At 53.3% G+C, this 14443-nt stretch overlaps 1 long non-coding RNA gene across 2 annotated transcripts in view; it reads left to right on the forward strand.

The window, feature by feature from the left end:
• Positions 1-275: 275 nt before the first annotated feature.
• LOC116568936 overlaps positions 276-14443 on the forward strand; it is a 39774-nt gene continuing 25606 nt past the window's right edge. For both annotated transcript variants that reach the window (XR_004276789.1, XR_004276788.1), the window contains exons 1-2: positions 276-406; positions 2970-3100. This is a non-coding gene — a long non-coding RNA (uncharacterized LOC116568936). The remainder of the gene's footprint in view (positions 407-2969; positions 3101-14443) is intronic.

Below are 14443 nucleotides of genomic sequence, written 5' to 3' on the forward strand. Positions count from 1 at the left end.
GGAGTATTTGGCCTTGGGGCGCCTGAGTGGCTCAGTGGTTTAAAACCTCTGCCTTCAGCTCAGGTCATGATCTCAGGGTCCTGGGATCGAGCCCCGCATCGGGCTCTCTGCTCAGCGGGGAGCCTGCTTCCCCCTCTCTCTCTGCCTGCCTCTCTGCCTACTTGTGATCTCTGTCTGTCAAATAAATAAATAAAATCTTAAAAAAAAGAGTATTTGGCCTTTTCCACATTTTTAATGCATCTTCCTGTTACAAATTGATTCACCTGGCGGTTTCGTATTTGCCGCATGTGGATCTCCTGGTCCGATGTTGCCACTGCTTCCTGCCACCCGAGCCCGCTGGTAATCACTCACGGTTAGTTCATGTTCCCACATGAATGAGAGCGCTGTGGCCCATCTATTTGATTAGGTATGTTCTTGTCGGTATAATATTGCTTCAAAGATTAATTTACAAAACATACAATTTGATGCCTTTAATTAATAGCCTGCCGTGATGCGCAGTTCAGTGGTGTGACCTAAGGGTCAAGACCCACAGTTTACGAACTGTTAATCACGCATCAGCCCATCTGCTCATGGGACCTGTTGATCCATCCGCTCAGCTGCGAGCAGGAAGCTAAATGGCCCCAAAAGATAGACTATGTCACTTCCAAAAAGTTTCCAGGAGAAGTTGACACTTGGATGAGAAAGAGCAGAAGACATGATCCTTGATTTCCAAGGCACTTTGCTGCCTCGCGTGGAAGAGCAGGCGACCGTCACGGGGACGGCACGCGCTGTCACCGTCACACCCCTGATGACACGGGTCAAGTGACTCGATTCTTTTTCCCTTGTGATTCTTAAAAAAGGAGGGGGACCCAAACAAATTTCTGCCGGTCTTGGGAATGCGTGATATCAAGCCTCAGCTCTAAGCTTCATTTACTAAGTGCTGCATTACCTCACCCTTCAGTTGTAACTATGGATTTTCTATAAATCTCCATGCGGCCAAACGTGATAAGCTGCTTGACATACCACAGAGCACGGCAGGGCTTATTAGCACTTGGGAAGTTATCGATCGCTTGTCTTGATTAATCTTTTATGGGTCTCCGTGGGAGTAACTGCAGAGGAAGGACCAGGGGACCTGCCTCAGAGCTCATGCACAGTTTCTCCTCCGACTGCGAGGGTCTCGATGCTGCAGCTCTTGGTCTAATGATGACTTTTCTAGCACAGGTTGTTCTGGGTCTCTATCAGCAATGAGAATTTTTTCAAAGATTTTTTTTTTTAAATTTATTTATTGACAGAGAGAAATCACAAGTAGATGGAGAGGCAGGCAGAGAGAGAGAGAGAGAGAGGGAAGCAGGCTCCCTGCTGAGCAGAGAGCCCGATGTGGGACTTGATCCCAGGACCCCGAGATCATGACCTGAGCCGAAGGCAGCGGCTTAACCCACTGAGCCACCCAGGCGCCCAGCAATGAGAATTTTTAAGTTACATTTATTTTCAAGACCTGCCAATAAGATGAAAAGGGTTCCCCGTGTGTTTCATACTTAAGGGTAAACAAGGAATTTTTAATTTATGTTTTAAAATAAAATCTGCTTTTCTTGGTTATATAAGTTTAAAATATATATATATATATATATATGGTGATGAGGTTGTTTTTCACCTGACAACTCAGGAGTCGTATGAAGGAGCCATTTTCCTGACTTTGCTGCTGCTTTCACTACTGAGCGCTCTCTGAACGAGGAGCAGGTTATGCTGTGGAGCCGTACCCCGGCTGAGGCGGTTTTAGTATCTTTGCAAGTGGCCTTGAATGGAGCCGTGGAGGCTACGGAAGGCTTAGCACAGAAGGGGTGTGGGGCGCGGGGTGCAGGGCAGCTCTCTGGTTTGGGGCGGGGCGACGTGGGACCTGGTCGTCCACCTCCGTCTGCTCCTCCTTAAGCCCGGAGGAGGGGCAGGGCCGGCAGGGGCCCCCACATTTCTGCTTCACCTCTGCCTTTGGGACGCCTGGCTGACCTCACAGGAGGCGGGCATGGTGCTGGCCCGAAGACGTTAGCCGCCTCCCCGAGTCATTGCTCAGAGCGGAGCGTTCTTCCCGTTTCCGAACAAAGTGCTGAGGGTCCTGTGGGTGCGGCTACGTCCGGCTCCTGACGGGGCCCACCTGACGGGGCCCACCTGACGGGCGCCCCGCCCTGGGTCTGCACGTCCTGGTGCCCTATCCAGGCTCACTGAATTCAGCTGGAACAGCCCAGCGCTCGCTGGTTCATTAGGTGACAGCTCTGACAGGGACACCTTCGGGTGGAGGTTAGTACAGAGTGGAAGGAACGGGAGGGACCGTTTACGAGGAAGTGCCCGTGGGTACCACGAATGGAACCTGAAATGTGCCAGGGTCGCCCTAGGTAGCTCTAACTACTGTCTTGGATTTAAGACACAAGAAGTGACGTGATTTAATATCAACAAACTCTGGTGTAGCAGATGCTCAGAGTAAGTGTCAAAATGCTGCTTATTACTCTTGTTTCTGGCCTTCATGTGCTCAAGAAGGGTCATTTCTTTTTTTTAAAAGCAGGCTCCATGCCCAGCATGGATCCCAAGAGGTGGCTTGAACTCATGACCCTGAGATCAAGACCTGAGCTGAGATCAAGTTGGACACTTACCCTACTAAACCACCCTGGCTCCCCACCAAGGGTCATTTATTTATTTTTAAAAATTTAAAGTTATTGGGGCACCTGGGTGGCTTAGTGGGTTAAGCCTCCGCCTTCGCCTCAGGTCATGATCCCAGCGTCCTGGGATCGAGCCCCATATCGGGCTCCCTGCTCAGCTTGATCTGATGACCTTGAGATCATGGCCTGAGCTGAAGCTAGGACTTGAATGCTTAACCAACTGAGCCATCCAGGTGCCCCAGAAACGGTCATTTTTAAGGGAGGTTTTAGGTAATCATATTTCCCAGCTTGTGTAATGTCATGTGTCTCAAACACCTGTCTCTATGTTGCTGTTTCACCCATCAGGGCAAGATGAAAACGTCAAAGCTCCCTTGAGGAACAGGGAGCAGGTTCAATACATCGATCTCAAATCGGAAAGGCAATCCTCTGCGCGCCGGCCTTGTTTGTCTTAAAGATATGTGTTATGACGTCAGCTCGTAAGTTTCGTGGGTCTTCTTGAAGTTGCACATTTTGGGGGCTGGAGGGGTCATATTCAAATGAATGCTCTGATTCCTCACAGAGCTGGTCAGCAAAGATCGTTGGTTTTTAACTTTTATCTGAGGTCAGAAAAGTCTGGGTTTGAAAACCAGTTCCATCATTTACCAGCTTTTCAAACTTGGACACATAATCTCCTTGATTCATTGTTCTAGTCTGAACCTCAGTTCACTTTTGCAAGGGTTAAGTTAGGTGAGATGTTTCCCAACACAAGGAGATGCTCAGAAACTGGCAGCTTTGTTTAGTGACCTGAAGTCCTAGTGGAAGCTTCGGTGTGATGCGATGAAAATATTAGAATCCTTCGGTGATGACTGATGCCGGACGAGCTCACGTCCGGTGCCGGGGACCGGGACCACACAGATGAAGAAGGCTCCGCTCTGGGAGCCCGCGGTCTGCAGGCCGGTCTTCTGAGTGCTAATTCCCGGGCACGTTCTCTTGCTCCGGGGCTAGAAGGGCAGAATCTGAGTTGAGGGCTGGCTCCAGGATGGCCCACGAGAAGATCGTAATTTTGAAATTGCTGTTCTCAATCAAATGCCGTGTCTTTTTCCGATAAAGGTGAAGGCTGGGGAGTTGGCGGGGGCTGACCTATGTGTGGTGTCGAGGTATGGGACCACAGGGAAGCCGAAACAGAGAAGGCACAGGGTGTGACGTCCTAGAGTGTGTTTCTAGGACCATGAGTAGGTTTGGCAATTAAGTAAATCCAAGTTGGCCAAGTATTGGCTCAAATGATGAACCGGGACCATAAGCTGAAAGAGAATAGTGTCAGCGTCTTAAGTTATATCCGCAAGGCACCGGAGCCACTCGGAAGCAGTCAAGCAATATTGCTAGAATCACGGAGGATATAGTGTGCGGTCTGTGCCGACAGGTTGTCTTGTTTGGTCTGGGCATTCGGGTGGGGGAGCCCGTCCCCACCGCCCCCACTCGCCCCTCCTTTCCTTCCTTCTGAAGGAGAGTGACACTTGATTCCTCACCCCCAAGGGTCCGCGGCTGGGCCCGACGGTTACACTGACAAAGACAGACGAGCAGGAGAACAGCACACAGATGTACCGGTTGCACCTGACGTGGAGCATAAGGAAATGAAAACCCAAAGAAACCGTTAGACCCCAGTATTTTATGCTGGATTCGATGCGCACCGCACCGTCGCGGGGAGCACGGGTGCTTCAGGAGCGCGCGGTAAGGGCAGCCCGTGGGGAGACTGCGGGACTCTGCTCCGCTTTACTCCGTCTAGGAGCTACGGGCTCTCCCTTCCCTGCGTCCAGGGGGCCCTGTCTCGTGAGGGTCTTGTGACCTGCCTCAGGGAGGGCGGGGCGGGTCGTCAGAGAGAACTTCCTGCGCTGTCTCTGCCTCCTTCAGCGGGAAACACGCGTCCCGGCACCATATGGGGGGAGTGTGCCCTGAACCCCATCATTTCCTTATTTCTGTAGGCCAGGCCGACTGCCCACTGTGACTAGCCAAATCCTCATATAGCTCACACTGTAACGGAAGACAAGCAGGTGTCCTCAGTTGTCCTCTCTTATCCCTTGGGAATGCGTTCCAGGAGCCCCGGCGGATGCCCGAAAGTACAGATTGTACCAAACCCTGTATACGCTACGTTTTTTTGTGTCTATATTGTTCCTGTTGGGGCTGTCCAAGGAGCCTTCTCTCTGTGGACTTCCCAATGAAATCCTGCCCGTAGGAACATGGGCGTAGGATTAACCCTAACAATCTCATCCTTATTTTTTAAAAGTTTTATTTAATCTTACTTTATCATTTTCTTACTATTACGTTCAGTTAGCCAGCATACAGTGCGTCGTTCACTCTGGGTGGAGCGTTCAGTGACTCCTTACTTGAAAATCCTCCTCTTTAAAGGCTATATCCCAGCGGCTCTCAGTGGCCATTATGACATGAATAGTATCGTCTTATCCCAGTCATTCCTAAATCTGCTTCTGTCTCCTCCTTCTCTTATCCCCTGCAGTAATGGGTTTCATCAACAGGTTGCCCGTCAGGCTTCTGGGACCCAGCTGAAGGGCGGTGGTGCTCCGGTGACGGGGGCGGGGGAGGCGGGGGCACATAAAGAACTCCGAACTCAGGGGAACGTGCGGGCTGTGCGCCTCCCTTCCCTGTAGCACCGGCCGGTGCGCGCTTCGAGTTGCTGTGACAGACAAGTGAGTTTTGATCAACCTCGCCCCTTCCCCTTCCCCAGTCCTGATCAGTCGTCATGAAAGCCTCTCGGAATTCCTAAATTCCTGAGTGTGATTCCATGAGTGTGAGTGATGGAAACAAAATCATCACTATTCAGTTATTCGCTCCTTTGAACACGCAGGGCCGTGGGAGAGCTCGAGGGGGTGGCCGGGGTCCCCGCGCGTGACCTCACTGTGTAAGGACGGTTAAGATACGCAGGAGCTTGTGATCCCCGTGAAAGCAGAAAAATCAATCTCTCCATCTTTTAATAGATACTAGCATCAATCACTACCGCAAAGTGTGTTTTCTTAAATGCTTTAGGGAGAAATCCAGGGAAAGCTATTGAAATAGACACATTCCGGGGGTATTTGCTTGATTTTGAGCCAATCGTGTTTCCCTGAGATGCCGACCTGCTTTGCATAAAAGACGCGTCTGTTCAATGTGTCCTGGCCGCCCATGACCCCGGGCTGGGACCCAGGTGGACGCGGACCTGTGCTCAGCTTGTCAGATCCCGGAAGAGACTGGAGTTGGAGCCAAACGTGGGCTCTTGTCTGCTTCTGTCTGGAGGTGCGGGAGGATCTTGAGCTCTGGAATCGCGAGAGAAGGGGTCAGAGGCAGGGTGGACAGGGAAGCCGGGAGGAAGGTCGTCCTGCGCGTCCGCCAGGCCGCCGACTGTGGTTAGGAGGCCGCGAGGGCTTGTCCACGCACACGCGCTGCAGAGAAGCGTGTCGTTTGGACGGAGGTTTTCTTTTCGTAAGAGGGAGCGCGGGCTGGAATCGAGGGGTACCTGCGGTGCATTCCGCTAATTTTCACCTGAAAGGCGGCTCGTAATTCCTACCTGCTTTGCTTGGGTTTAATGTTTTCCTGTCTTCTAATGGACAGTAATTGAAATGGATTTATTATCTAAATTATTCCTTAGTTCAGGATATCACTTAGAAAAATGGGGCCATAAAATGAGGTCTTCATGGTGAAAAGCCATCTGCGGGAGCCTGGGAGGGTCACAGCAACGGTCCGCCTGCCCGAGTCTTCCCTGTGGAATACAGAGTAGTTTTTCAAATTTGGAAAATTTATTATATTATAAATTGGATTTAATATCTTTCTTTACCCAATTTAGAAAAAATTGTCGGGAGAAAATATGTTTGATTTCACAGGCAATTTCAGTCTTAGGTACTTTTACAAGAGAACGGAGCCCAGGAGCCCTGGCCTGGACGAGGGGTCGGGGACTCTTTCCTGTCGGGTTGCACGCGGACCCCTCGTGGTTCAGGCCGCGGAGCCCCTGCACGCCACACCCGTTTCCCTCCTCTATCCCACGCCCCTGGGGGGACACCCAGGACACCCAGGACACCCAGGACACGGCTCGCACTGAGTCTTCTCTGGCACATGGGTAGCTCTTAGGCTAGTTGTTCACTTACTATCGTGTGTACGCGGCAGGCCACAATCCCAGGGTCCTAAACATGCAATGATGGAATCGCTCGTTTCTAGGAGCCTTCTGTGTCGATGACGGACCAGCGTCTTCGTGGAACAGTCGCTATAGAGGAGATAGGTCCCCAGTGCAGCAGGGGCAGCAGGGACGGGGGCTCCCTGCTGCCCGGAGCTGGGGTTGGCCACGACAGACGGGAAGCAGCGTCACCAAACCCTGGGAGCTGGGGAGCTTACGAGGGGAGCCCAGGGTGTGGAAGTGTGCTTGTAAATAAGGCACACGCACGCACACGAACACGCACACTCATGCGCCAATGTGCACACGCACACGCGTAAACACACATCTGTGCCCGCACACACGCACGCATGCGCTCACACCGTGCTGGGCGGGGACACACATCCCGAGAGCCGCTTGGAAGAGCCGTGTGAGACGCTGGGGCTCGAGGCCGGGGAGGTGGCCTGCATCAGGCAAGCGCCAGCCTTCATGCCCGTGCGGGCTGCAGGTTTCGCCCTGCATAGCCGCGGAGGCTGTGAACCTTCATCGCCGGTGGTGGTGTTGGGGGACACCGAGATAAGGGCAGCGCGGGAGATGCCGTCATGATTTCCTGGGGTTCGGGGTTGAACCTTTGAGCTCTACAAATCCCAGGACGATCTTACCCTAAGCAAACGGATGAGATCCGCACCCTGAGCCAGAGCGCGGCTTGTGGAGTCTGGCCGTGAGAGCCACTGGAGGCCAGGGGCATCGGCGTGTGCGCGCGGCGAGCGTGTCTCCCGCGGCCGAGTCCGGGGTGCTGAGCGCAGCTGCCGGCGGGGCACGTGGCTGAGGTGTGTCTTTGGGGATCTCATGCCCCACGACACCGTCGGGTCACTGGGGTGGGGACACCAGAAGTGCCTTTCCTAGAACCCGGCACCCACTGTCGGGGCCCCTTCCAGGACGTGTGGAGTTCTCCGGGCTTTCTCTGCCCTGGACGGGGTTCGCCCTAAATCTCACACGGATCTCGCAGTCACCCTAACTCGCAGCTCCAGTTTTTCCTTCAGAGGCCTGGTGTGTTCCGTGAAGTCAGAGTCCGATGCCTTTAGCTGGGCTGGACCCGCGCCCCCGATGGCCGCCGTCCCTCGCCACCACCCGGCTGCCGCAGCCCGCACGGTAGAGGGTGACGCAGCGCCCCTTTCCCCATTCCAGGGGCAGCCTTCGCAGGAGGTCCGGAGGGAGACGGACCCCGGCGATGCCTGCTGCGGGGCCTTCATTTCAGTCGGTCACAGTTCTGCACGGGGAGGTCCGTCCGTTCGTGGTTGGGAGGGGTGCGGGGCCCGGCCGCATCCGTGCGACACGCCCGCTCCCCACTCGGACCCGCCGCATCCGTGCGACACGCCCGCTCCCCACTCAGACCCGCCGCATCCGTGCGACACGCCCGCTCCCCACTCGGACCCACCGCATCTGTGCGACACGCCCGCTCCCCACTCGGACCCGCCGCCCCGTCCCGTCAGGAGCCGGCCTGCTCTCGCCTCCCTCCCCGGCCCCAGCCTCGTGGTACCGGAGGTGGGGGCTTAGCTTTCACTGGCCCTTTGCCCTCAAGAGAGAATCTAATTAATTGACAATTCATCTCATTTAAAAACTATAAAAATGTTAAAATTCAACATACAACTCTACCCAAGTCATGCTGATTCTACAGTTGCCTGTTTATATCCTAACCCCAAACTTTCCGGATGCACCTGACGCATACATGGTATCACTTTTCTGTCCCTTTTTCAAGGAGAAAAGTCAGATTTTATGGGAAATGTCTGCTCTCCAGGCTGGTACCTTCTTAACTTTATCGTGAAGTTTAGAACGTCCTACACGGAGCTTGAATGATGGACGAAACCGTTGCCGTAGCCGCCCTGAGGAATTCTGGAACGTGTTGTGAAAATCAGGACCCTCCATTCTTGGGCTTTCTCGTGGGAACATTCACAGAAACCTCTTGTCCTGGCATCGACGTTAGCCTCAGCTGATTCCTCACCACGGTGATGTCACAGCTCACTCATCTGGTGCCAGGCTGCCTGCATGAGGTCAGAACGGGTGGGTCTCTGGTGATTCTGTCACTGTGGTCACGCAGGAGCGAGTAGGAACAGCCCGTGGTGATACCAGATTTAACAGGCTCCGCGGCTTCCGGGGGGAGCCCAGTGGTATGTGCTTGGAGTGACCATCACTGGGGGCAGCTCGGGGGTGGGGGAGGCGGCCTGGGATACCTGTGCATGGCCCTGGTGACAGCCGCTCACGGTCCCATGTGTCAGTGTTCACACTGCCACGGTCAGTGTTCTCTAGAGGAAGAGCCGGCAGCGTGTGAGGGTCTGTACAGTCGCATACACACACTCACGCGTGCGCGCGCGCACACACACACACGTGCACACACACATGACGGGGACTGGGGTGAGAGAAGCTGACTGGTTCTGTTCCAGGACCTTCCACCACATTTCCCGTCCTCTCTAACACCAGGGACGGAGCCTTTAGTTGAGAACTAGGAAGGGCTCAGCAGTAAGGTCCAACTTCTTTGTTGGACAGGTGGGGAAACTGAGTCCAGCACGCTGAACGGAGTCAGGCACGTGAGCTGGAGGAGGGACAGGGTGTGCCTGGGTTAACACACAGTGATGGAACACTGGAGCCGGTCTCCATCACGAGCTGTGAGACCACTGCCTCCCGATTCCGTCCGCACAAAATAAGGACCAAGGAAGCTTCTAGAAGCATAAGGGCTGGACAGGAAACAACGGGGTTTTAACTCTGTCCATTCTGCATCCTGGTACTTTTGGCTCTTTGGGATAGCGATAGGCAGAAAGAGAGAGAGCTACAGACATGCATGTAAGTTTTTCTACAATATGGAACAAACCCTGTTTCCCAAATCTTCGCTATCATAACTTGCAGCTCCTTGACTTAGCGTTTCGGACACTCTTCTCTGATCTCCTCGTACGACTGAAGAATATTTAACTATTTTATATCACCCATACCTTCCCCTTTAATATAATTATATTACTGTTTTGACTTTAATTAATAAACAGCATTTTTTGGCATGAAGATATTTTACATTTTCATTTCAACTAGTATTTATGGTTTCTGCTTTGATGTCAGTCTTAGAAAGCCTTTCTTCCCTGTAGATTACAGAAATAGTCATCTAATTATTTCATTTATGCTCTTAGTTCCTCCCCTTTCATCTGTAGTCTACCTGTAATTTATTTTAATGGAAGATGTGAGATCTAGGTTGGACATCATCTTTTTCTAAGTAACGATACGGTTGTTCTAAGAACCATTTCTTACTCGGTCATGACTACGGTAATCTAAAATGCCTCCTTTATTTTAGATTTAATTTGCACATATGCTGGGATCTATTTTTGGATTCCGTTTTGTTCTGTTTATGCATATGATTATTTTTCCACCTGTTCTAGACCATTCTTATGACTCTTTTAATGTTTTATTATTTGGTAGTACAAGTCTTCCTCATTCTACCCACAGAGAGACTGGTACGTGAGTCCCCATCACTTGTGAAATAAAATGTTCAAATTCCTAAATTATGAAGATTCAGATGGAAATTAAGTTACTAGTTTAGGGAGAACTGAGATTTTACAATGCTGAGTTTTTCCATTCGGGAACAAACAGCGTGTATTCTCTTAAGTCTGTCTTATGTCCCCGAGTGGCATTGATTATTTATTGTGTAATGGAATGCCTCAGTTGGGACGTGGGGGTTTCCCCAGGGCTTGTGTGTGTGTGTGTGTGCGTGTGTGTGTTTGGTGTGTATGTGTGTGTGTGTGTCTGGTGCAGGTGTGTCGTGTATGTGTGTGTTTGTGTGTGTGTGTATACATGTAGACAAAAGACACCGCTGCTTGCTTGTCTCTGAGAACACAGGAAACTACCTTAGAGGAAATTGTTTGTTCTGTGAATCGGTGTCTCCTCATTAGAGCCCTGCCTTGGCAGCGCTGGCTGTTGGGGTGAAGGAAGGACATAGTGTACTAGGTCTGGTGTACTAATGCAGCTCTTCTCTTGGGATGCAGGGTTTGGGGGCACACTGTTTATGGGGGGGGTCCCAGGGTCTTCTGGGAGGGAGCCAACACTGTGACCTTTTCTTTCCTGGATCTGCACCTCGGGACACCGGCCAGGGCTCCGCAGGCTGGCACAGAAGTAGACGAAGGGCCGGGAGTAAAGGTCCTGAAGTCCCTTCGTCCTGCTGGCCGGAGGAGGTGCGAAGGGCAGACAGCCTGGCGGTGGTCTGGGAGAGGATGGTGGGAGCCCGGCGGTGAGTCCGTGAGACTGTGTACACCACAACCTGGTTGGCCGGCCCCACTCCCCAGGCAGACCTGCCTCCCTGGGAAGGGCCAGGGTTGGTGGGATCATAGGCCCGGCCCGTGGTGCTCTGGGTTGCCTCTGTCAGCCTCTCCCTGTTCCGTGTTTGAGAGGTCAGAGCTCGAGGCACCTTGCCCGGACACTCACGCAGGGAGGCGTGACGCGTGGCTAAGTGTGCACAAGGAGGAGGGCCCCGGCCCAGACCCCTCCTTGCCTGCCTGCCGGTGGCCAGGGCAGACCCAGAGAGTGTCACATGTTGAGCACGGCCAGGATGACTGGCCAGCCTGGGTCCTTCTCTTCCAGCCACGGGTGACGTCTGGAGTGTGACACGAGACAGGACAAACCGCTCTCTTCCCGATGCCTCTGCGCTCCGGGTCTCGGTCTGCTCGCTTGTCCGCAGTCCGAGCCTGCATGCTTGGGGGTTGGTGAGCATTGGCTCAGCGGCCGCATGGCCGCGGGGAGAGACGGATGTCATCAGCCGACCCATGGGGACCTTGGTGGGCCGTGACCAGACGTTTGGCTCAGGAACTACTGGTGAGAGGCTGGTGTGCAAGGCGGGCCGTGGGCTCACGGGGCCTGCACCTTGCGGGGAAGCAGTCTTGGGAGGAACTGCAGTCCTGGTGCCGCGGGGCTGTCCTGCTGCCGGGCCGGCCTGGAGAGCGGAGGCCGACGGGCAGCGGGTCCAGACGGGACTTCGGTGCAGCGCTGCGAGGCTCTCTGGCGGGCAACGGGCACGACTTTCCGCCTAGGAGCTTGGTTGTCAACTTTTAAAGAACGTAACATGGCTTTTTAATGTTTTGTTGGTGTTGCGCATCGTAGGCCGCTCTGGGCTGTGACGGCTTTCCTGCCGTCCTCTCGGGCTTCAGGCTTTCTGCCAGCGTGTGATGTTTGCCGAGCCTCCCTCCGCAACGGAGCCTGCTTGCAACTGGCAGAAATTCCCCACTCTGCGCCTCGATGACGTCTTCCGCTAGTTTTAGGAGAGCGGGTCGTCATGTGCCGACACGTGCGTTCTCTGTGCTGTCCGGCCCTGTCCCTCTGGAGCCCCGTGTCCCGGGTCGCCTGCTCCCTCCTGCTGCCGGCTCCTTGGCGCAGGCTGGCTGCTCTCCGCACCGCCCTCACGCCACGAGCGCCTCCTCCCGCTGCGTATCGCCTGCGTGCGCTGCTCCGAGGAGTTCGTGACTCCAGTTACTGTGTGGTTCGGCTGGCGTTGCCATCTGGTTCTGCTCGATGGATTTGCGCTCTGACGGGAATATCCCTTCTGTCATCATCCCCCATCGTTTCCTTGTACACATTCAGAACCGCTTCACGTTGCTTATCTGGTAATTTTACTGTTTGCTTCCAATATGGGTCTGTCTCTATTGGCCTGTTTTCCTTGACTTTCGGTGAAACGGCTCCGTCTCTTTCCTGCGAGGCCGTCTTCCCCTTACCGCCGCACATTGTGCGCGAACAACGGGAGGCCTCTGAGCTGCTCCTCTCCCAGACAGGGTCTGCCCGTTCTTCTCCGGGCCCGCGTGGCCGTGATGGCCTCGGCAGCTGCAGGCTGGGCTCCCTCAGGGCCGGGCTGTGGATCTCCTGTCTGCCCGTCCTCCCGCAGGCTTGGGCCCTCTCCCCTGCCTGGCCTTGCCCCTGGTCCCGGATTTCTTAGCAACCACCTGCAGATTCACTCCTGCATCACCGCGTCCTGCCCCTGCACGTGTGTGGGGGGAAGAGGTAACGGCCCACAGTGACCAGCAGTCTCTTCCCTTCTAGCTGGGGCCCTAGCCCCTCACACCTCTGGCTGACCCCCTGTCCTGGCCGGACTGCCAAAGCCCTAGAAGCTTCCTCTGCCCTTCAGGGTTGCCTGCGGACGGCCCTCTGTCTAGGTGCACAGCCTTGCCCTGCCCCAGGGTCAGCAAATGCCCAGAAGGGAAAAGCTGCAGGATATGGGCTCACCTTCCTTGTGATTTCCTCTTGCCCACACTCTTGTTCCCCGGGCCCCGATGGCCCCAGTGGCTCTCCAGGGCTTTCAAGCAGAATTTCTTCCTGGCATCTCACTCTGCCTCTACCAGAATATTCTGTTTATTCTTGGCAGGAGCCCTGTTTGCCCCCAGCTCCTTTATCATAGCTAGAGGGGAAGCCTGCAGTGGGTTCTGATGATCTTTTTTCAGGGGGGATGGGAATCAGGTTAGTGAAGTTTCTATTGTGTGAGTCACTTGGTCAGCAGAAGTGATGGCCAAGTTTATAAAATGATTTTTCTGAATCCGTTGAGATCACTCCGCTTTCACTCTTTCATCTGTCAATTCGATAGGGTTGCCTGACCGGGTAATCTCATGCTGAGCCATTTTCATTCTTACATGAACTCCTACTCTGCCATGCTACCTTCTCTCTCTACACTGTTGATTTGCTGATATTTTATTTGGAATTTTTGCATTCGTGATCAAAAGGATGAGCGGTGTGTGATGGCTCTGGTGAGGCCATTCTCTGGCTTCGTTCTGCATGTTTTGGTGGCTGCGTGAAGGGAGTCAAACACCTGCTTGGGTCTTGGCCTGGTGGGTTTCTTCTCCCAGCCTGAGACACTGGATCGTTGCTGGTGAGTCTGTTTCCAGACCTGACTTCCAGCAAGCCTGGGGTCTAGTCCTGCTGGCGCCATTACACCGGAGGGCTGCCTCTGGGTCCTTGGGCTGTTTGTGTTGTTTTGAGCTTGATTGTGTCTTTTCTGTTTTTTGTTTATTTTTGTCTGGTAGATTTTATCCATCATGTTAAAATGATTAAATCCGTCATGTTTTATCCGTCATGAGGCAGAGAAGGTTCGTCAAAAACTGACTCTGTTTTGATATCTTGACTAGAAGCCTCTGGAAGATATATATTGACTGTTGCATGTTTTCCCCTCTGTCTTTGGGAGATTTTCAAACACAGGTGGACGTTTTCAAGCTTCTGTAAGGGACACTGATGTAGAGGGACACCTTCCTGAAATATTGAAGAGTACATTTCAGGCTCAATGCTCCGTACATACATCTAGGAGGACCTTCTAGAGCTTTGAAATAGCCCAGGTCGGAGGGATCACAGATAATGTACTGCACCTCCCCTTCTCCACGATCGCTATTACTGGTTACTGTCTTCTAACCGCTCACAGAAGGCAGTCAGCAAAGGGGACAATCCTAGAATCAGCGAGGTCACCAGGCCTCTGATTCCAGCCACTGGACAGCTTGCTGACGACACCTGAGTGCCATGTTTCTGTTTCCTCCCCCAGAGACTTTGGATTTGATTTGTTTATTTCAAATTGTTGAGACGTTTTACTAAGGTTTGCATACTCTGACCTTACAGATCTTTCATGTCCGCTCATGTAATGTGTCGGATATAGCATCACTCCAACGCGTAACTCACAGAAACACGCCTGAATCAGAATGCTACAGTGTTGGGA

This window comes from Mustela erminea, chromosome 11 (assembly GCF_009829155.1).
Source record: "Mustela erminea isolate mMusErm1 chromosome 11, mMusErm1.Pri, whole genome shotgun sequence".
NCBI lineage: Eukaryota > Metazoa > Chordata > Mammalia > Carnivora > Mustelidae > Mustela > Mustela erminea.